Raw genomic sequence first — 23,872 nt, forward strand, 5'->3', positions numbered from 1 at the left:
GGAAAGTAAGACACTGTGGAAGATGTTTCTTAACTTCTAATTCAGCAAAGCGTAAGAACTGGCTTAACTTCCTCCTCATTCAGTGGAGCACTCAAGGATATGAAAAGCGAGTTAAATAAATGATTTAGGAGAATAATCACAAAGACCAGCTTTTGCTTGGGGGAGACCCTGGGAAAGTCTCCATAGGCTCCCTCTTTTTCAACACAGGGCCACAGGCACCCGTAACTGTTCTGGGGTAAGCTGCTGCTTTGAATTGCCCTCTAGTGTCAGCCTTCATGAATTCCTACCTCAATGACAAATTCTGTTCAGGTTTTTACATAATGGAAAGTGGGTCAGCAACATAAGTTATATTAACCTAAAAATAAAACAACAAAAAAATTTGAACAGCATTTCGAATTATCACTTTCAGGTCAGAAGACTGTGAGGTTGACAAATTAAGTATTACACACCAAAAATGCAAGAAGAAATCTGTTTATCTAAATAGCAAAAAAAAAAAAAAAATCAAGGACAATAAATGTATGAGATAACTTATAAATATTCTTGTATTTTACATTTCCGTTAATTTCTTATGCGGTTTCACAAAACTATCAATTTCTGAAACAAACACTCAAGTATTCATAGCCAAATTCACTGTAATTACAGTGACATAGCTGGGATCAAAACCTCAATGAAAATTGAAGAGTTGCTGGTGTAAAAACAGAACACAGTCTAGCAGTACTAATACCCTGGAAGGAATTATTCTCTCACTGCTAATTCAAGAGTCTCCTAGTTACACTCTAAACCTGGATGCAAAACAGGCACCATGCAAATGAAGATCCAGATTTTAAACCCAGTATTTCCAAAAAGAAAAGTGCAAGCATTTTCCTGTGAGTTTATTTCAAACCATATTTTATCTGCTCTTGAGTTGATTAAAGAGGACATGAATTTAGGACTTATATGGAGAACATATTAGTAATACTTGCATATCATATGGGCTACGGATTTCCACATACACAGCATTAAAAATGAGCATATGACCCTTTGTTTAAAAAAATACTCTGGTCATACAGAACTACAATCCCTAACTAATACTCACTCTGCCTGTGAACTGAAACATATTGTTAGAGTTAGGTGATAAAACAGATGAAGAAAAACACACATTTGACTGCTGCTTGTATAAGTCCTGTGCTTGGCATTAAAAGCATCATTCTCCCTTCTCCTGAGAACCTGGAAAAACCTTTTGGTTTTGGGGAGAATGAGGACAGGGCAACCAGTACATCACCATTCTTTTTGATAAGGAGTTTTCTTGCCTGTGCAAGATACTGACATAAGTGTGACAGTATCAACAGAGAACTCTGTTCTGCAAGAGACTTTTGAATATATATTTTGATTTAGAGATAGACTTTCTCATAAGAGCCATTACAACATTTCACAACAGATGGAGCATCCTCCTTTTCTAATTCTTGATCTTGACTAAAATATGGACTAGCTTGTAACAGGAGGAAGCAAAGTGTTTTCAGAATTACTAAAGTGATAACACACTTAAGACCACAGTATCTATCCATTCTACCAAGAGAAAATTTTGCTCCAAAAGAATATAGAAATTCTAAAGCAAATGTTTTGATTTATCAGATCCACTGGAAGTCCTGTCTAAATCTAAAAGTGACTTATATTATGCTATATCTATTTTGAAGTGGGAAATTATCAGGTAAACTTGGGAAGATCATAATGTTCATAATTACAATACTTTCAAAATGTTTATGTTAACTTTCTTTAAATCAATTTCCTTCTGTAGGGAGGGGGGGGGATTTAAAAAAAAAAAAAAAAATCACTCATCATATCAACTAAGAAGTAGATGGATAAAATTGTGAAAATCTTTGGCCTGAAGGCTTAAAAAAAACCACAGCAAAACCCACAAAACAAAAAAAACCCCATAGGATACTCAGAGGAAGTAAAAAGCAACCTCTTAAAATTCAGTGGGTTAATGTAAAGGTGTAACTATTTGAGAGATATTTGCACATTACTAAGATTTTCAAGTACTGCACAAATAAAAAAAAAAAGATATTGCTGACTTCTTGCTTTGAATAGATTACCTTAGTAGCATATTTTGCTAAAAAGCACTAATTTTCTCAAAATATTGCTGTAAAAATTTAGAATGATGTAACACAAAAAACTTGTTCTCTAGGAAAAAAAAAAATCCTGCTCCCAGCAAACTTTGAAAAAAATTTACTGTGAATATCCATGTATTTAAAATAAATTCAAAATTACAAAGCTAGAAACAGTGGTGTATTCAAATACACCACTCAATTAGCAATTGCATCTTCATACATGCCCTTTTTCATGTTAGTGTGTGAACAGCAGTCTCAAACAAGGTGGATTAACGAGCCATCAATACAGTAGTTGAACATTTAAGAACTCTGATTACATTTCTCATTCCCCCACCCACAGCTTAAATGTATGGGTTTACATAAATTTCTACTTAGGTTTTTGTTGAAATAAAGAAAGAAATATATAAAATTAAAAATAATAAAAAAGTGGCAATACCTTACTTTCATATATTTGGATTTGAGCAAGAAGAATAAGCATTTAAATATCCCAATTAGCATGTTTTAACTATTTTTCCTAAAGAATTTGTATGTCATTTGTCCTTCTTTTCCTATTGCCTTGCAAGACCATTTTATCAACAGACAAGGAAAAATGAGGTGTAAGTATACCGGTCTTAAATCCTTCCTATATACATGTTTCATTAAATGCCTAATCTAAAAATAAAAGTTAATGTCTATTTAAATCTAATAGTATACAAAACTCCATTTTAAAATAATGTTAGGGCTGGATCTAGTTTAAACTAACAAAATCCAGAAAATTCAGTTGTTTCAGATTTTAAAACTTAAAACAGCCATGCCTAAGATACCATAGAGTTTCAAACAATGGCTGATTTTACATATGTTGTAATAACTAGGCATGGGTTGCATCTATAGCTACATATCTCTTTTAGGAAAATTATTTAAGTTGCCTTTGAAAAGCAAGAGAAGTCCTTAAAGAAAGCACAGATGAGTTGACAAAGTAATCTGCAACAGTTCTTTTAGATGAGCAATAAGCATGCATTGTCAGCTTTCAAATTATGATTCAGTCAACAAGGTCTGTAGAGCCTCAAGTGTATACCTATAGTACGAATAGCAAAAATGGCCATGAAAAGTTACACATGAGAAGCACTTCAGCAAAGAAGTCTGTACATTTTTATCTTTTCAGCCTCATTACAATTAGATATTGCAAAACAGTTTACAAAGTCAAGCGTACAATTTGCAATAGCCACACCAACAATTTTTAAGGGGCCAGCACTGCAGCCCTTATTTCAGGCTTAACTTCTAACAAAATAAATAGTAGTTTTGCTAAATAAGAACTGTGATAGCAGAGGCTAAGAGTAAGAAAATAAAACAAACACACCCCACATCCCTCTTGAAAGTTTCACCTACTCTTTGGGTCATGAAACAGCCATACTGACTACCAAATACAAAACAGTTCTAGAAAAAAAAAATTAATATGGGCCAAATTTCAGCATAAAAATGTTCTAGATCCAATCAACACTTGGAAAGTGGATTCTAATGATAACTGACAACTGCAGCACTCCTGAAAGATATTTGAGCTTGTAAATGAGTAAGAGTCAGTTACTGCATTACTGCAAAACTCTTCTTTGGACTTTATAAAAAAATATTTAGACTTGTCTCAAAGTTCGAAATACTTTAATCTCTTTTATTCATTAAAGGAAATAAAGTTTGCATCTAATGAGAACATGATTCTGCAAATCCTTATTCATGGTAGTGAGCCATTAGGACTACTTGTGTATTTAAAAGTTTGCAGGATTAGGCCCTAAATTTTAAATCCCTTTGATTTACAGTTGTGAACCAGAAACTATATTTTTTTGCTGAATAAGAATCTATGAGAAATGCTCTGAACTTGTGTCAGACCAAGGAACACTCCATCAAACTTTCACCTTTTAAATATGTCACAAGGGAGCCTTAGATACCTTTGCCTTGCAATATAATCCTGATTTTCATTAGTAAGAATGTAATTGCTTTTGTACAGGAAAAAAGAAAAAGAATGAACAAATTCAAAGAAGTGTTCTGTGAAATCCTTATATTCCTAAGAGAACTAGAAGAAAAAAGGAAAGAAAAAAAAAACCCAACCAGAAATGCAGTACATTCAGAGCAGAGTTTCTGGACAGACTGTGAAATATTTATTTATTTGGGAGCATATTAGGCATGTTACCCAAACACTGTTACAGCATTAATAAAAATACTTTCACTGTGATTTTTCATCACAGAAAGAAAGAAAAGATTAAAAATTAAAGAATCACTAACTCACAAACTGCAAAGCTTATATAAAGTTGTGTTTCACTTCCTATACTTTCTGTATTCAAAGTTTTGTTTCTCAACCGATAATTTTCCCGTAGGAGGCCTTAAGTACCCTAAAATCATAGTATTATATGAAAAATATATTCAGAACATGTCTGCCTCAAAAACTTCTATAACAGGAGGTGTATTAGTGGTAAAAGCCTGCAATTCTTTAGTTACACTAGCCATTAGTTACAACAATGAGGAAATATGAAATTTACACCTCACTGGATTTGCTTAGTATAAATTAGCAGTTACTGGGATAATCTAAAATTTTGTTTTTTTAAAACTTCTCTTATTTTATGGTACAATTACTTCCTACAAAAAAAATGTGCTCTCGAAGACAGACAGATTTGATTAAGGATAAAAACTGGATTCCAGCTGAAAGCTGGAATTGCTAAAGTCACGACATGTTCATAAAATTTGTTGTACTGCAATATATTTTGCTGAAGATAAAGTCTTACAGTTTTTACTAGTCCATTTAGTGTTTAAACAAATTTACTCAATCCAAGAGCAGTTACTATTTTAATTTCAATTGTTTATGTAAATGGTTAGTTAAGATTATTCATATACAAGTAGATAGGTTATGATTACTCTGAATGGATTTCTCAGTTTCAGCCAAATTAGTACTTTTAGTGCAAGCAGGACTTGCAATATGAGTGTAGCATAATCCATATTAATTATTCTTAAATGTTCACTGTTTTACTATATAATATCTATTTACTGACAAATACATAAAATAAATAAAATTTCTAACTATTCTGGTACAGGTGAAGGGCTCTGATGACCATTTTTTCCTGTTTTCTGCTTCTTTGCTTGTCAGGTAGCTAGTTTATTAATGCCTTTAAAAGCAAATTTTGCACAGGGCATTGAAATGCACTCAGCTAGCTCTCTATTCTAGTCTTTAACACACCCTCCCAACAAAAAAATAAAGTTATTTAAAAATAAACACTATATCACCCATACTTTGTTTTTGGATTAGCAACATTTCAGTTGGAATAATTCCCAAGACAAGAATATGAGAACAATACTATATGGAGAATTTATATAACTCCAATAATCAAGGCTGTTGCAAACTCAGCTTTTTACACATATTTTTGGCCACTTCATTTCCTTCTGAGCACAGCTTGTGTGAATACTTTTACTTAGTCTTTTATAATTTTACAGAAGGAGTGTAAAGAAGAATTATTTTAACAAATAAAAGAATCTTGAACAAACCCAGCAGAACTGGCCTATTTTGAATAATCTAAATAAGTTATACTACTGTATACATTTTTTAAAAATAAAGAACATATGTTATAAGAGAAATGTTAATATAATATATACCATGCTCATGCTCCATCAGCCTTCCAGAGAGAGTTTTTCAATCACAGGAGTAAGCCGTTCTCCAAAATCAGCTCTCTATTGAAAGGTCAAAACCTGCAATAAAAATGTCATGTATTATAACATATTTCCAACACCCACAGTTTCATGGTTGATCCCCAAACATAGATGTAGGTCATCGGCTTGACCTTCGCATTGTCTATGTTACAGGAAATCCTAATTTTAAAAATACTTATTTTTTTTTTAACCAAACTGACTTGATTAGGAACACCTGTGATATGCCTCTTTATTATCAGAAGCCTCCTGAAACAAATCAGATTAGCATGTTTCTGCTTTCATTCTTCCCGCAGCATTTTAAGATGAAAGTAAGGGGAAGAAAAAAAAAAAGGGGGGTGGTAGCGGTGTTCTCCCTCCCCCCCCCGCCCCCAATCTCTCCCTCCACCCTCAAACAAGCAAATAGGTAAGTATAAACTACTTAATGGATGTGTGATTACTACTGTCATATTTCCTAAAATATGCTATTGACTGCTAAGTATTTAACTTCTAGTGTTTTTCTTTAAGGATATTTAATTTTTTTTTGCTCTTCAAGGCAGTACCATTATTGCCTTTATTAAAAGGTAGCCTACAAATATTAGCTACTTTAAAACATATAATGGAAATATTACAGTCATATAATATACTCTGAGATATGAAATAAAATTTTAAAACTAAAAAAAAAAAAAAAAGCCATGAGAATAATTAGCCATGATAAGGTAAGAACAAAGTAGAACTTGATAGAGATAGTAACTATAGTCAAATATCTACTGGAGGAAACAATGCATTCACACAGCCAAATTCTTAAATTTATTTTTACTTTATTTTGACTTTTTCACTGTAGATACCATGACAAGACACATCCTATGCCTAATAAATGAGTAGCAGATGCCTAGATCAGGTCACCTGTTTACAAATATTTCCATAAATTTTTTCTTTATTCTTTAAGTGTATGCCAGAAAATACTAAAACCGCCCTCACAGCTATGGAACTATAACAAGCACCCTGCCTTAACAAGAAAAGGAATTTGTCTTTATTTTCATGTATTCCACACATCTTCTATTTCACCTTTTCAAAAAAAGTTTCTGTTCTTAAACCAGAAACACAAACGTTCTTCTGAAAATTCCCCCCACATGCTTATATTGAGATTTAACATACTTAAAGATAATATTGAAGCTGGTCTTACATAAAACCATTTAAAATGAAAATACAAGCTTAAGCCCTATTTGATGTGTAATTATCTTTTTCTCAGACCCAATCTTCAAGTGAATTTTAGTTCATGCTACATAAAATAGTTAGTTTCAACTAGATTCAATGTTGAAAAGTTTATTAATAATCTATTTACTGTGGATACCCTCACTGCAGCGTCTGAAAACAAACTAAATAGTCACGGGGTGGGGGGGTCCTATTTCTAACAGTGGTTTCCTTTAGACATTAATAACGATCACTGAAAGTCTCTGCTATTTCTCAGGTTTGAGCAATATAACAATATTGTCTTCAGTTTTAGAAGACATCTCAGAAAACTTTTAACAAAATAAAAGCTAAATGTACATAATTTACATTTTCTACTGTTGTGTGTATGTGGTAATAAATGTGTGTGTGAGGTCATCCTTATACACTAGCAACTGTTCACTACCGAGATATGGAAAAGTGTTCAGAATTATATAAAGTTATAAAACTTAGTATTCTCTGCAAAAAGAACCTTTTTTTTTAGTGATACACTAAAATATTATTAGATGCAAATATTAAAGTAAAAAATTACCAAACTTTAAGTGTTAACTGCAGTGGAGTTCAAGTTCTGCTACCCTCCTCTAATATTCATGCAAGCCTGCTGGAGTTCTCACACAACAACATACGAAGCTAAGATCAAAACTAGTCCTCAACTGTGGTACTATCAACAGCCTAGTGAATAGATATAGCCCAAAGTTTCTTTATTAGAATTGGAGTGTTTTAAAAACTTACAATAAAGGGTTAAAAAAAATAATCAGTACAGAGATTGCCTTACACCCTATTAAACATGGGCAGAAATTTTTATACCTAGCTCATTCTAACCATTTCTGAAATTGTCCAGTATCCAAAATAAGATATTTTTCAGTAAAGAGATTCCTTCTGAAACCTAACTTATCTAGCTTGTTATGTATTAACACATCAGTTACCTAAAAATTCTATGTAACTCCTGCCAATAACGCACAGAACAAAAATAAAATTGCAAAGCAAAAACTGAATAAAAAAAAGCTACCAGAAATCTGTAGCTACACATCTCCACTCTGTCTGATGTCCCCTTCATATTTGTGGGGCATATAAATTTTTTTTTCTAATTCTAAAATACATTACTCATATTGTAGTTCTATTAAAAACATAGTTGTATTAAAAAAATAGATGGCTGTGAGAAGACTCACAGAGGACTATGTACAAGAGTAATTTGGGCAGCTTGTTCAAACAAAATTTTCCAAGTATTACTGATAATAGAAAATACCATAATTTTTGAGATCGGGTTCCAGTGTTAGATGTTAAGTGTTTAGGACTTGTAAAAATACAGGTATGTAAAAAAAAAAAAAAAAAAAAATCTGTGGGGAACACTTATTGGTGTACATAAAGTTATTTTTAGTTTTAAAAACTTTATCATAAAAATATTTTTCTGTTTGTACACAAAAGCCTGCAATTTCATTCCCTATTTCTTTCACAGACAGCCAAAACTAGTACAAGATGCGCTCCACCTTTGACAGTTTGTAATGAATGTAAATTGCTGGAATGACTTGCAATGGGCCTTTGGGTGTGGGTGGATGACTGTATCTACAAAACAGAATACCTGCAGCATATTCGTAGAATATAGTGATAAGATTCTCAGTCCTCCCTTATATATTCAGTAGTTAATTGCTTCTCAATGCAAATAACAAAAAACAGTAAGGTCTTATAAAAGAAATGCTAACTGTTACGTGGCTACTTTTTATGTAAAGAAAGGTTGTGTGCTTGTACATATGTAAAAGCGTTACAGAAAAGTGTTGATACACCTGTTAGGATGGCTTTTGACATTCAAGATGGATGAGATGTGCACCTTCCCTACAGTGTTCACAGGCGGGGTGTACATAGACAGGTAGTGTGTATGCAGTTCCAGTTGTACTTCACTACAGAATCTGACTTATTAGTCATAAGGATAATTAAGGAAATAAAGACTTCAATTTAGCAGCAAAATTCCTTCCATGACAGTACATTTTGGATGGAATAGTAAGAAGCTCAGAATTCCAGAAGCTAAGGAAAAAACCCAAACAAATAACCAAACAGAAAAAGTACCCCATGACACCTTGTTATCGTATATTTAGCCTGCCTTTAAAATGTTACTACAATAAGCTTCCTATGTAATACTATCCTAACACACGAAAAAATCACATAGATATATAGTCACACTTTCAAATTACTGTTATTTCTGAAAATTAAAAATCTCAGAGTTACTCCAAGCTTCAGTAGATTTATATCTATAAAAAGAAAAGGTACCTCTTGGAAACTTTCAGTACAGCTTAGTGGGCTTAAAAAAAAAAAAAAAAAAAAAAAGAAAAGAAAAGACAACTGAAGCTTATTCGGATGCTTTTCTGAAAAGAAACAAATTAAAAAAAAAAATTAAAAAAAATATACACACTATGCTACATGGTATACCTAAGCAATATTCCATTAAGCATAGAACTTTAACTTTCACTTATTGATATAATATAAATATATATGTTTAGATCTTTAAGTTCATTTGATATTTCCTCCGAATGTAACTTTTCCAGGGCCAAGTAATCCCAGTTAATGTTTGACATTTTAACTAAGGTGAAAAATGCAAGCAGTTCTACAAGGGTCTATTTAAGCTACATGATTTTTCCCCCCCCAAATATCTCAAAATAAGGAGTACATCAAATATAAGAAAGGAAAACCTACTTAACACTATATATTGATATTAGATTGCTTACTGCTTTCATTTTAGCCACACCCACATTTATGTAATTGTAAAATATGGGAATGGTGCAGCTGAGAAATAAAAAAGCTGGAAAGAACAGTTGTTTCATGTAGTCAAATATGTGCTAAGCACAGATTTTAATTAAAATGAAAAATAGAAATAAATTGCATGCTATTGAACATGACTGTCAAATAGTGGGGAAAAAATGCATAGGCACCTGTACAATACTGAATTATAGAATTTTTTTTCTAAATTAGCTATGAGTCAAGACAGTTATTTCCTTGAAAGTGAAAGTCTCTGTCTGTGAGTGCACTTCCACTGTTGAATAGTGTAAATCTCTTCAAATCCTGATATTTCGAAGTATACACAGCTACAATGAAACAGCTTTGTGCACATTCCCATACTAACTGTTAAAAACGTTTCTGAAAACACGCTGAAAGTAATGATGCAAATCTAAAGTAGTAAGTGCTAAATTTCAATAGGATCTTACTAGTATCGCAATTTCGGAGATTAAACTGAATTTTCTAGCTATAAGGGCATAAAGGTATAAATTGCGAAGACAAACGAAGCAGCTATTCCCAGGAAAAAAGGACTGAAAAAGTGTAACTTGTGTACTGGATTAAAAGAATCCAGGGAAACTAAGGATTCGAGGCAGCAAAACCTCCTTGAACTATTGTATTTCTGTGTTACACAGAAAATACCTTGAATCACAATCCAGTTGCCATGCTGGAAACGCTAAGTTTTGCATTTCACTTTAAGACTACACGCTCTCAGCCATGTACACAGAAATCTTTTGTACAGCACTTCTGCACCCCAACTCTTCTCTACGTCCCTCCTACGTTCTTCGGTTAACTCGTTATTTTCGGTGGCGATGGTACTAAGCGCAAAGGCGGCCGGTTCTGGCTTTGAACGCCGCGGAGGGATGTGCGGGGGGGGGGGGGGGGGGGGGAGAAGGAGGGGTGAGGGGGGAGGAGAGGAGCGGGGAAAGGCTGTGACCCGGTCCAACCTCCCGGCCCCAGCACCGCGTCCCCGCCGCCAACCAGGGGGGGCAGCAGCCGGTCCGATCTCTGCTGAACGGGCGCCTTCACGGGGGCCCGATGCTGCCTTCGCCGCGCATCCTGCGCGCCCGCCAGCTCGACGGCAGCCCCGAGCGCCCGCCGATCACACGGCATCGGGGAAAATATCCATACGCCTTCCTGCCTCCGGAAAAAAAATAAAAAAAAAAACAACCAAAAAAAAAAAAAGGTCGGGCGGCCGAAAGTGAAGAGGGAAGTAGGAAGAGGAATAAAAAGTAACGCTAGAAATTGTAGCTGGGAAGGAGCCCGCTGGCCTGCCAGCGCCTGAGCTTACCGCGCTGCTATGGAGCTCCCTACCCGGTTGCACGGTGTGATCCCTGCCTGCGCTCCCACCGAGGAACCGCCGCCACAAAAAGATGTCTCGTGTGTGTGCGTGTGCGCAACTCCGAAACGCGAGCGCCCACGCCAAACCCGGCCCCGAGAGGGTTAAACGGCGTCGTGGAGGAAAAGGCACCGTGTCACATATTATGTGTGTGCGGCGGGGGAATCGCTTAGCAGATAGGCGCCGAAATCCTCTCGCAGTCTATCACAATAAGCACGACCGCGCTTATACAGCTACGAGAGACCGAGAGCTGCTGGCCACCGAGAAATGACATAGAAACAGCCACCAAAAAATAGCTAAGCCAATGACAAATAGCGACCCGGGTGACAGAGACAGAGAATTTTGTAGGCGGAGAACAGGAGGTGAATGGCCAGCTCTGATCACAGTATTAGGCTAGGCTATCTATGGGGAGGGTATTTACTCGGTTTTGGGGTGTGTGGGAGGAGAGGAAAAACACCTACAAATAGCTGGCACGATTCAAATGGCCTCGGATTACGTTCCCCTCCTCTAGTTCAGGAAGGAAACTCGCGTTTTAACGCTAAGGGGGAAAAAAAATAGCCCTCAGCAATAGGCGATGAACAGCACTTTGGTCCTTCGTTAATACTCAAAGGGACAGAGATGATAAATGTGATAGCATGTGGCAGCATAACCGTCACCCAGGTTTCTGCTAAAGGCGGCTCCAATATCGTGACACGGGAAATTAAGCGCTTAAGTGGGAGGTGGAGAAAGCGCTTAAACAGAGAAGTTAATCTGCTAACATGGAAAGGAAACAAGCGGAGAAAAAAAGCGAAGGTTGTCCTCTTATTTGGGGGGGGGGGGGGAGGACAAGAGAAGGGAGGGGGAAGAGAAAGAGCGAAGGGGCATTAATCCGGGTTACGAAAACACGGGGAGAGAGGAAGGAGGAGGCAGGGGGGGCGGGGGGCGAGAAAGGGAGATGTGCATATAAGTGGGGAAGTCATCCTGGCTGCTGCTGCAGAGCCGGGAAGCAGGAGCCGCCGTGTCCCGAACGCTGCCCCGAAATTTCCACGGCAGAGAGGCGGGGGAGAAGGCGGGAGGGAGGGATCCGCGAGAGGGTGGGGGTAGTGAGGAGCGGGGGGGAGATCAGAGGAAAGCCTGTCATGTCATGTCACGGGAGAGCGGGGCGCACACCGGGGCCGCGGCGCGACCCTCCGCTCCGGCTGTCCCGCGCCTCCCGCCCGCCCGCCCCGCGCTCCCCCCGCCCGCCTCCGCGCCGCCGGGGGTGGGAAGCGGGGCTCCTGGGATCCCCGCCTGGGCGAGATGCTGCCCGTCGCCGCCCCGGGGAAGCGGGGTTACCTGCCGGAGGAGGCAGCCGCTCCCGCCCGCTCCCACCCTCTGAGGCTGAGGGAAGCGAGTGACAGATCCGCCCAGGAGCCAGCGGCGAGACCTGCCACCGCCTCCAGGAGCCTCCCGCCCGCTGCCCGCCGGGCTCCTCAGGCGACTTTTCCCGGCGGCGGGCGGCGACGGGGTACAGGTTGCCCCCGTTTTCCGAAGACGGGTTTTCCCCGCCCGCCCGCCCGCCCAGTTCCCTCTGCCCCAGCCGCGCCCGGTCCCTCCGGCTCTTACCGCCTAAGCCGGTGGCGGCACCCGCTCCGAATCACGGCGGTGGTAGCGGCGGCGAGGGGGAGAGGGGGGGGGGGGGGCGGAGGGAAAGGGAGGTGACTTTTGGCGGCAGCCGGGGCGGCGGCGGGCGGCCCCGCGAGCCGCGGCTCCCCCGCAGCAGCGATGCGATCGGGCATCACTCGAAAATGGCGCCGAAAGAGCAGGGCTCTTCATTCAAATTCGTTAGAGCCAGCCCCGCTGCCCTGGGGCATGCCGGGAAGGGAGGGGGGGCGCGCGGGGGGAGAGCCGCTCGGGCTGAGGCAGCGCTACGGACACGGCGCTCGCTGTCAATGCCGCCCCTCCCCCTCCACCCCCCCCCCCCGCTCGCAGCCAGCGCGCGCTCCACGCCCTCCCCGCTAGCGCGCGCTCCCGCGCTACCAACCCAACCGCCACTAATGGGGAGGGGGGGAGGAGGAGGAGGAGGGGGGGGGGGGAGAGAGAGAGAGGGAGAGGGAGAGAGAGAGAGAAATGTCACCCGGAGTCCCGGCCCGTGGGGGAGAGGTGGCGCGTTAGAGATATGTGTGGGAGAGAGAGAGAGGGGGAGCGAGACCTCCGCCGGCCCCGCGGACTTGTCAAGGTAAAGGCGCCGCGGGGGGGCAGCGCGTTTTGGGAAGGTAGGGGAAGGAAGCCGGCGGGGGGAGGGGGATGTGCGCCAGAGGACCTGAGGAAAATATGAAGAGCGCCTCCCCCGCCGCCCCCCCCCCGCGCCTCCGAGGACCCCCGCGGCTCCCGTAGCGCTCAGGTTGCAGCCCCCCCCCCCCCCCCAGCCGCGCACCCCGCCGAAGCCGGAGGGTTTGAAGCGCTCGGCGCTTATCCACATCGCGCGGAGGCAGCCCGCGGGCCCGATCCCGCCCTGGCAGCCGCCGCTCCCCCTCCCCCTCCCGCCGCCTCACGCGCTCTGCCGCACCGGCTCCGCGGCAGCGGCCCGGCTCCCGCCCGCCGCGGCGGCAGCGGCCCGGCGGACACCCCCCCCCCCCCAAACCACCACCCCTCCCCGCCCCCGCCCGGGCTTGCGAACAGCCGCTGGCGGAGCGAAGCTGAGCGGTGCTGTGTGGGCGCATCTCGGGGCAGATTGGGCCCGGAGTGCCGTACACTGGTCATTTGAAAAAAAATATCTCTCCGAGGAACTTGACGGAGCGAGGTTCAACTCTGAGAGCGCTCCCGCCTCGGCTGCTGGCAATGCGCAGGGGAAAACGTGAACTTTCATTTTCACGCCGCACCCCCCCCCTGCGCCCCAAGTTGTGACCGATCATAAGGTACCTGATAGTTGGGTTAAGGCTCCTATCCCCATTTCACAGATGGGGAAACCGAGATGGAGGTTGCGAGCTGCCGAAAGCCAGGCAGGGAAGGCAGGCTACAGTGCCGCTCGAACCACTAGTCTGCACTTGACTTTTGACTGCTGGAGGATTCTTTCCTGTGAGCTCTCCTCGGGCTGTGCGGACCCCTGCCTTTGTAGAGAGACCCAACGCATCACTGCGAGCGGCTCCTCAGGATTTTTGGCTTCAGTGTTTCGTTTTTTTTTTTATCTGATACGCTTTTAAAAAGGGAAAGGAGAGCAGTCAAAAGCAGAGGCCTCAGACCTGCAAGCTGTTGTTCCCATGACTTTGGGGAAGATTTTCAAAAGTACATAATGAGAGTTTGGGAGCTCTGTTCCCACTGACTTTCAAAATCTTCCCTTCACGCCTGTGAGCTAGTCCTCTTAAACTCAGTTGGTCTACTTGCAGACGAACGTTAGCAGGCTCAGGGCCTAATGCTTCTCATGATTCCACTGCTCCCTTCTAGAGCTGCACTGACAAAAATGTAAGCAGAACAAGTTTTGAAGCGAGAGGTAATTTCTCTCTTTTTTTTTTTTTTTAACCAACTGACACAGTTGAAAACGGCAAGCTTTTGGGCTCAAAAAGCTTAGACCATCGTGGCGACGAAAACTACTGCTACTCAGAAAATATGTAATTCTGGAGCTCCTTAGTGAAAAAGTAGTGCAAGGCAACATGTAAGTAATCACATAGCTAATATGCATTTATGTTGTTATATTTTCCTCGGATTTGAAGTTTGGTATTGCTAAAGAAACTGATTCCTAATTTTTTAAACCAAGTTCTCAGCGAAAATTAGCCAGATGAAAAAACTTCAGTTCGTAAAACTTTTCTGTTAAAAAGGAGGAAATATAAATGGTTTGCAGTGTATTTACATTTTTGCTCTTATTTTATTAAAATTACTATGAGTGAAATTTTCAAAAAGTGTGCCTTTCAACTGAAAAGAATAATAGTAAATGTCTTCTAATTTTTTTTCCTGAAGGTTATGTGCCTGTGAAAAGAGGACTTTGTAGTAAAAATAGCAATGAAAACAGTGAAGAAAAATATAAAATTATGATGTTGCTGATACCACTTCTCTGTACTTAGATTTGTATAGTTTTGCTCTAAAATAATTGTAGTTATTGTTTTTCACCCATTTTTCCAACCATAATATAAGATGCAGAAGATTCTGTCGTTCTGTCATTCTCTCTAACGACATGGTATTCTCTTATATGAATCACACTGTTGTCCTTTCAGATGTCATTCCTAAGGTTTCATTAAGATTTTTAATGAAAGTGAAATTTTTACATCCCCTAATATCTAAAATTTGCTCTCAGATTCCATACTTAATGCACATAGGCCCTGATCCCATACAGACTGAAATGTATATTATTATGTGTAAGCACACTGAGTAGTTCTCTTCATTATTACGCTCTTGTATTTTGGACTTAAGAAGCGAATAGTGATATTACACAATCATTATTCTCAGTATTACTTAGGACTGCACGAAACATAAACCTAATGTAATAGTCTTGATTTACATCTTCCATTCGTATCTTTTAAGTTAAATAATGTACAATTATAATAATTTAAGGATCAGAATGAGTAAATATTTAACTGAGTATCAGAACAAGTGAGAAAGGCAATTGCTATAGTCTAAAAATCCATGTAATATGAGGTGGGTATTGCATTCTCCGGCTGTAGCATCTGGGAGAGGATCATCAGTTTGTTTCCTCAGTGACTAGTGAAGCCAAAAAGTCACAGCAGGAACACAGCTGAGGACAGAAGGGAGAGAAAGGGATTTTGAGCCTCACCAAAAGTGATATCAATTCTTTAGATCGAATCTCCATTCCAAACAACTTGGGCTCATCAGAATGGTGGAAGTCTTATCTACTGTGGTAGCAAATATGAGGTTAAGCTGCAGTTTCTACTTTCCTCATACAGTTCTCATTACAGCACTACCTGAACACCTTCTAGGGGTGCCTGTCCTCTGTTATAGATTCTTCTCCTCAGAGAATCTCCTCATACCGTAATAAGTAACATGACCAGCATTTGTCATATTATCTGTTCTCTTGTTGCCAGGGGAAGGAGCATGTGCAGTTGAATGTTTTCAGTTTATTTTATCTGTCTTTTCTTCCATATACGTGTTATGTATTTATGTTAGTGAGCCAAGGTCAAAGTAATGTGTTTTGTTCTTCAAGCAAAATGCAGTTAGGTTTCTGATGGCCCTTAGCTCCTAGGCACATTCATTCCATAGGCTTGCACCAGCCCCGAGAAAGTTCTGTCTCTAGAAATGATAGCTTTTTCCCCCTTGTTGCACAAGTTCTGTCACGTCAGAAGAGCGAAACTGTTAACAACTGGATCCAGTCTAGAGACCCAGTAGGCATTTCTTTAGGAACCCTGGATTTAGGCCCTGGAGGATCTTGAGACTCTGAATTTGTAATTTAAAATTCTAGAGAAAATCAGTATAGAGTGGAAGAGAAGGACTTATAATAACCCATATTGCTGAGATTACATCCCCCCAGCTTCCTGTACTTGGAGTTTCCTATATGCAGCAGACTTCATGCTTGGATGTACTGAATTGCCTAGGTCCAGCTGAGCAGTGACAAAACCAAAGCAAGGTACTTATCTGCCAAAATGGCACAGAAGCTCATAGCTAGTCAGGGATGATTAGAAAGCTGGAGGCTGTCTTCTGACTCAGGCACACATTACTTTTACAAATTACCTTGCTATGTGTTTCTAAGATTTATTTTACAACTATGAGGATTAGAGGAATTTGTTGTAATGAAAACTGGCATTGTGTCATTACTGTGTAACTTTTTAGTTAGATTGTTTGGCTTGCCTGGGTACTTGCATGTTATTCCATTACCTTAATCTGATCCAGTTCCTAGGTAAGTTAGACCAGTTGGAGGGCACCAAGATACACCCACATGTAGTAATTATAATAATCTTTTCAATAATTGCACATCTACATATTATTTTGGTATTCTGTGTTTGTGTGGCATATGGACATACAGCCAGTGGAAATGCCAAATTTTTTCTATTTATTTTTCTAATTTGAGCCCTGCCTTGCCCCTGATGCTCATCCAGCCTTCTAGATACCTGTCACAGATACATCTAAGCCTCCCTTCAGACCTCTTCTGTAAATTTGATATCAGTTGAAGTCTAAAGTTTCAGTTTAATAACCTAGTAACTGTAGTTGAACGTTCTCTTTCATGTATGAGTTTTCTACTTCCTTCTGTAGCTATTCAGTCTCTGATTTACCCTGACAAATACAGGATTTAGAATTCATTACGTTTGCAATTTCAGTCTGCTAGCAATGATAGAGGTTGTAATCTAGAAAGGACTGAAGTGGACAGCATTTACTATTGTACAGTGAAAACAGAGTTCTGAATTTGCCAGTATAGACCTGATCTAGGGATGCTTCTGTAGGCAGTAAGAACTGCAAGAAGTATGTGCTGGCTTGGGACTTGCATCTACTTTATTAGAGTTCCTATAAACTTCCAGATTAAAAAAAAAATCTAGTTTTTTTTTTTACTCCCGATTTTTCAATAGCCAACTTCCAATTTAAATTTTTTTTCAGCCTCTAAAATGCTCAACGTAGCATAAAGGCTAATGATGTAGTTGAAAGGTTGGATTTACTACATTTCATTCAGATCTTATAATATTGACTCTAACATAGCTATAGGCCTGACTCATAATAATGAACATAACCCTGAGTATTGAAGAAAGATTTGTTATTAAACTTAGGTTCTGTGGTAAAGTTTTGCTAAAATGGCCTAACTGTAACTTCTAAATGTTTTAATATTTTTTGTGGATTTAATGGTTGTGCAAAGTGCTGGCTTGGTATCTGTGAAAACTGAAGCCCATTCTTTATTCATGGATTAATTACAGCAGAGCAGTTGCCAAGTGATCTTCTCCACAGCACCCATGAACTTCAGCCTTGAACTGAAGAGGAGTCATCAAATGGTGAGAAAATAGTATGGTTGTCGTGACTATTAAGTTACTGAGGGGATACTCTATTATTTTTTTCTTCCTAGCATTGATTCTGTTATTTAATAGGTATTGAAGTTAGATTTTTATAGGGTAATTGCTGGGACCATAACTTAATTTATCCCTCTCCCCCAGTATTTCAGCTGTTAATTTCTCAAGCTTTGCTATCCTCTTAGTTGTCCTTGACTTTTCAAAAATAATTGTTAGTGATACACTGAATTCATTAGCTAATTTCTTTGTTACTTGCTTTAGCCTTAGTCCTGTGCATGTGCTTAACTCTGTTCACATGAGTAGTTTTATCAGTAGCACTACTTAGAGGAGTGAAGTTCAGATATGTGGAATTGTTTAAAAGATTGAAGCTTAAACTTTGCAGATATGTATGCCTGCATTTAAATGAAATGCTACTGAAATAAATGCAGGAGTAAGGGATCTGGAAATGCTTTACTAGTACTAATTTGTTTGCTTTTATGCTGTTCAATTTATTTCTTGTAAGACAGCTTGATGTAAGTTGTTCATTTGCTTCTCTAGTTTCCCAATTTCTGGGAAATTTTGAAATCTGAGCTTAAAAACATTTATAAAATTTTAGTAATGCTTATAATTCTCCTGAGAAGAACAGGGTAGCAAGGCTCTGCAGAGGGACCTGGACAAGCTGGAGAGGGTAGGAAGCTCTGCAGAGGGACCTGGACAGGCTGGATCGATGGGCTGAGGCCAACTGTATGAGGTTCAACAAGGCCAAGTGCAGGGCCCTGCACTTCGGCCACAACAACCCCAGGCAACGCTACAGGAAGAGTGGCTGGAAAGCTGCCCAGAGGAAAAGGACCTGGGGGTGCTGGTTGACAGCCGGCTGAACATGAGCCGGCAGTGTGCCCAGGTGGCCAAGAAGACCAATGGCATCCTGGCCTGTATCAGAAATAGTGTGGCCAGCAGGAGCAGGGAGGTGATCGTGCCCCTGTACTCGGCACTGGTGAGGCCGCACCTCGAATACTGTGTTCAGGTTTGGGCCCCTCACTACAAGAAGGACATGGAGGTGCTGGAGCGTGTCCAGAGGAGGGCAACGAAGCTGGTGAAGGGCCTGGAGCACAAGTCTTATGAGGAGCGGCTGAGGGAACTGGGGTTGTTTAGTCTGGAGAAGAGGAGGCTGAGGGGAGACCTCATCGCGCTCTACAACTACCTGAAAGGAGGTTGTAGCGACGTGGGTGTTGGTCCCTTCTCCCAAGTAACTAGCGACAGGACGAGAGGAAGTGGCCTCAGGTTGCGCCAAGGGAGGTTTAGATTGGATATTAGGAGAAATTTCTTTAGTGAAAGAGTGGTCAGGCCTTGGAACAGGCTGCCCAGGGAAGTGGTGGAGTCACCATCCCTGGAAGTATTTAAAAGACGTGTAGATGAGGCGCTTAGGGACATGGTTTAATGGGCATGGTGGTGTTGGGTTGATGGTTGGATACGATGATCTTAGAGGTCTTTTCCAACCTTAATGATTCTGTGATTCTATGAAAACATTATTTTATTTAAGCATTTTATGAAAAGGTGACTGAATCTATAGAGGAACTAATTCTATCTCTAACTCACTGCCTTAATCAGGTCTTTAATCTTACTCTAGCACCCTACCTTCATTAAGTAATGATTCTTATATGTGTGGATTTATTAAGCATACATCTTAAAAACAGGGAGTTTCCTTTTTTACAGCTATAGATAAAGGATGGAATATTGGTAGTAGGGGCTTGTGTGTGTAAGAATATAGTTTTGAGTGTTGATACTGGCTTCCTGGTCATTTAGATAGGTGGCAACTTAAAATAATGGTGCACAGAATGATCCATAGTTCAGGAGGCAGATCACAATGATCAGAAGTTCACAGGATGCTGAGAGATGCCCCAGACCTTTTTCGGTATCTCAAAAAGTGGCTCAATTTCTGTTTTCCTTTAGTAACTGTATTGTAGGGTAAGGAGTAAAAGGGACAGAACCCTACTAGCAGCTTGTGGTTTCCACATTTTCTCCTATCTCTGTGGTTGTTACGGGATATTAACCCTCTCCCAGCTATTTACCAAATTGGGTTTGGAAGTGCAAGTATGTTTAAATAGGCAGAAGAGATGGTGAGCCTTTTATACCAATAACTGAACTACACCCTGTGTTAAGAATTACTTTAGTACTGTTATCGACCACTGAACTAACCTAACCTTTGCCAGGGTTATTAAAAATGAGATTTAATACTTAAGCCAGAAAGAAGCAGTAGTTTTCAGGCAGAGTGCACTGAGATACAATCCAGAGGTTATTTATTTTTAATACAGATTCAACAATCTGTTTCTTTTTTCTTTCTCATCCACTTTTTCTTTAGTTTTCTTTTTGAGACCTGATTCTTGAATTAACTTTGAGCACTTAATTATTTACATTCTGCTTCATCAACCAATTAATCTTGTACTTAAGTCACAATACTTGCATGAGTATGGCTTTTGAGAGAAGAGTTTGAATCCGCATTAGTCCCTTGCATCTCGTACTTGACTTGGCCTATCTGATAATCAATAGGCTGGGTCCAGATTAACACCAAAGTGTGAGTCTGCATGTTAGCAGGGTAAGGAGTTGGGGCTCAGATGTGAATGTGTGCTCGATACGACAGACATAGTGAATGATTACAAGATGATTTAAATTTATTTTCAAATTTAAGCACTTCTTTAGTTGTTTAGCTGAACAGAGTTTAGATACTGCATATATTTAAAGTTAAACGGTTCAAGTTAAGTGGCTTAAAGCATTTTTGGAATTGATGTAATTCTTTTACTTCAATAGAAGAAGAGATAGGCCAATGTCAAAAAGTTTTGAAAAGCCCACTCTCATTGCTCTGCTAAGAAGATAATTTTGTTTCTTTTATTCCATCCCCTTTTTGGTTAAATCACTTTCACTTCCTTGACTCTTCTTATACCCATTGTTTCCTGCTAACCTTTCCTCTACTGTCCAGTTTTCTATCAACTTTTCCACACTGACTATTCTTTGTCTTTCTTCTTTGTACTGGAGTTTTGGAGACATCATTATACTTTTTCAGTTTCTTTCCTTCTTTCTTCAGTTCCTGGAATCCAACAACAAATAAACCCCTCTGATTTCAGCTATGCCTTTTTGGTGAGAAACACACAAGTCAAAATTTAGTGCTAGATCAACAGAAAGGGTGAGCAGAGCACTGTGGATGCCATTTATAAAAAAGGGAACTGGAACTTGCATATTATTAAAAATTATGCCCTAAATTGGGATATCAGGATCTGGATCCAGCCAGTAGGATCAGGAGTTCAAGATGATTCTTTAAAAATCACTATGCTTATTCTTAAAAAAAAAAAACAAACCAACCAAAAACCCCGCAAAAGAAAAGTCCAGGTATACTGAATACCTTCATTAGACTTAATGCCACTGTTCTTTTATTGAGCTATGTATCACTGAACTTCTCTTAAGCCTTAGGAGAGACAGCATGGAATTGGAAGAGAAGCAGGGATCTCCATGAAGGGCAGTCAACTACAGCCTTGGTAAGTCCAAAAAATATATATAACATTTTATTTCTGTTAAATTTTCACCTTTATGAAGCGACATATATTTAGGGCCCTGTTCACAGTGGCAAAACAGAGCCAGTTTTATTGAAACAGTCTCTACATTCTCTGGATTCATTTATGCTATCACCACGTAAAAATCTGTGTTCTGTTATAGCTGAGTTTGTGGTGTAACTCCTGAATGAAAACAATAAGTGACATAAAATTCATCAGTTATTTTCACAGTGATTATGCTACAGTGTTTTCATGCCCAGTTTCTGAACAAAACAAGATATATAGGATTGTGTTGTCTCCTAATAACTTTTGAATCCACCGCTTAATTCCAGCTGCATTTGATATAGAGATAGAGGTCACAAAGTCAAATTTCTACAATTTGAGTGAAACTTAGCAGCTGGCAGTAGAGAAAGGACTCAAATCAGTGCCCCCGGGGTAGAAAAAGCTGCAGCATGGACTCAGAAATTTTCTGTTCTGTTCAACCTGTTGACTTGCCAGTCAGCATGCTTGGTTGGTCTGCCAGTCAACACGTGTAGCTCAGACCTAGCCGCACTGTGAGCTGCCTCTTGTTCTCCTAGAAGTCAGAAGCTGGTGTTTTCTGCAGGAATGTAGGGAAATCTGTTTAGAAGGGAATGGGAAACCAGCCAGGGTAGTGTCAGCCTGGGATTACTGCACAAGTGTGTTGGTGGCACGTACAAGCATGCTGATAGGTAACTAGACTTCATAGTCATGGAAAAAAACTTGTTTTTGCCAGGGCCTTGTAGTCTCCCAAACCACTTGTGAATCATTCCATTTTATGGTAGTTTCTATACCTGGATTAGATGCATGTTTTTCCTGTCCGCGTCAGAGAAGGGAACTGTTGAGACAGCTTCAGTATTTCATTTCTTTGACTGTTTGAATGTCAGCTCTGAGCTATTTCTTAGGTTGTCAAAATTGTAAAACTGTGTTTTCAGCTCTCCCCAGAAACTGACTGTAATTTAGACCGTAGCTATGTGTCCCTGACCCATCCTACAACCTACACTCTTGGAGCAGTGCAGGAAACATGCATTGTATTCCAATTAACTTCCTTTGCGAAGAAAGATGTGGAGCTAGGCACAGGGACAGAAAACAATATGAGGACCTGGCTGCATCATGTTACCACATTGCATTGCAACTTGGGAAATGCTAAATCTGTAGCTGCATGATTATGGGCACCACGATTGTCCTGAAAGGTATGGTCTGTCCATTCTTCTCAGTCAGTGAGAAATGGGCAGCTTACACTTGCCAGAGGTACTGGTTCACTCACTTTGCCGGCTCAGGTAGGCAGCACTAACTTGGCATATGTATGATATTTTTAAATTTTCTGCGTAATGTTAGACAGGGATCAAGATATCTTATAACACTTTTTAAACAGAACTTAGCACTGTAGCACTGTTCTTTAGAAACAGCTGAATTTCTCAGAATAACAGAAGCCTAAGTGTCACGCATATAAAACATAAAATTTAAAAGCAGTAACATGAGAAGAAACACTTCCAAATCAATACTGTAAGACAACTGCCTTCAAATTTGTCATAAAGTCTGAAATATGTATTTTAAATTTTTTTGTTTGTCCTCCTGCCCAGCTGAAAACCATCAACCTGGCAGCAAGGAACGAAAAACTGTGATACTTTTCTCCATTTTCTGCTTATTTTCATGTCTGTTGTTTCACAAAATCAAAGCCAGTACGAGAACAACTGGTCATTAAAAAAAAAAAAGACTGCATTCCATTTATATGGAACTTTTGGTTCTTCTGTTAGATTCTCAAATCCTTTCATTTGGTCCCAGCCTTTTTTTAGAAAAATATTGTCGTTTCCCTAATGCTATCTGTATTAAAGGAATGAAGAAATGTCTTCTGCATGTTTCTAGCATCTAGTGGTTGCTCTTACAACGTTTATCACAAGTACTCTTGCATAGTATCACCAGTTAAGTATTATTTCATGGAATCTATGGCTAACCTGTTTTTAAATGGTTTATAATACATAAAAACATTGTAACTTACAATATTTTCCTTTTAAAGATCAACATAGATGTGTTTTTAATAAGAACAGTAAGGTCAAATCATGAATGTTAAGTTTTGTGTGAACAGCAAAGTGGTGGTATATTCTTGTTTAACATTACGTTGTGTGCTTCCTGTATTTTAAATGGTGTTCACTAAGAGCTTAAACTTAGCAAATAATTAATTATAGTTGACTTTCGTAAGGATTTTTTGTTTAAAAAAGCTGATCCTTTTTAGTCTAAAAATGACTAATACTAAATACTTTTTATCACGTATTTTCTAAGACTTTGGTCTTGGATGCTGCTATATGTGGTCAGATACTTTCACGATCACGAAGACCTCAATAAGTTCACAGGCCTATGCTGCGTCCTCAAAATGGGTGTTGT

At 39.8% G+C, this 23,872-nt stretch overlaps 2 long non-coding RNA genes across 7 annotated transcripts in view; one reads left to right on the forward strand and one right to left on the reverse strand.

Moving 5' to 3' along the window:
* Positions 1-23,872, reverse strand: part of LOC142077690 (uncharacterized) — a 73,961-nt gene that overhangs the window by 8,649 nt on the left and 41,440 nt on the right. Inside the window, exons 3-4 of the long non-coding RNA XR_012671972.1 lie at positions 13,939-15,742; positions 5,697-5,789 (exon numbers count right to left, since the gene is read on the reverse strand). This is a non-coding gene — a long non-coding RNA (uncharacterized LOC142077690). The remainder of the gene's footprint in view (positions 1-5,696; positions 5,790-13,938; positions 15,743-23,872) is intronic.
* LOC142077691 (uncharacterized) overlaps positions 13,073-23,872 on the forward strand; it is a 50,876-nt gene continuing 40,076 nt past the window's right edge. For 4 of the 6 annotated variants that reach the window (XR_012671977.1, XR_012671976.1, XR_012671978.1 and 1 more), the window contains exons 1-4: positions 13,073-13,255; positions 14,549-14,668; positions 17,862-17,936; positions 21,387-21,457. This is a non-coding gene — a long non-coding RNA (uncharacterized LOC142077691). Of the gene's footprint in view, positions 13,256-13,578; positions 13,935-14,548; positions 14,669-17,861; positions 17,937-21,386; positions 21,458-23,872 lie in introns of those variants that run through there. The other 2 variants (XR_012671975.1, XR_012671973.1) reach the window with 2 other exon arrangements.

This window comes from Calonectris borealis, chromosome 1 (assembly GCF_964195595.1).
Source record: "Calonectris borealis chromosome 1, bCalBor7.hap1.2, whole genome shotgun sequence".
NCBI lineage: Eukaryota > Metazoa > Chordata > Aves > Procellariiformes > Procellariidae > Calonectris > Calonectris borealis.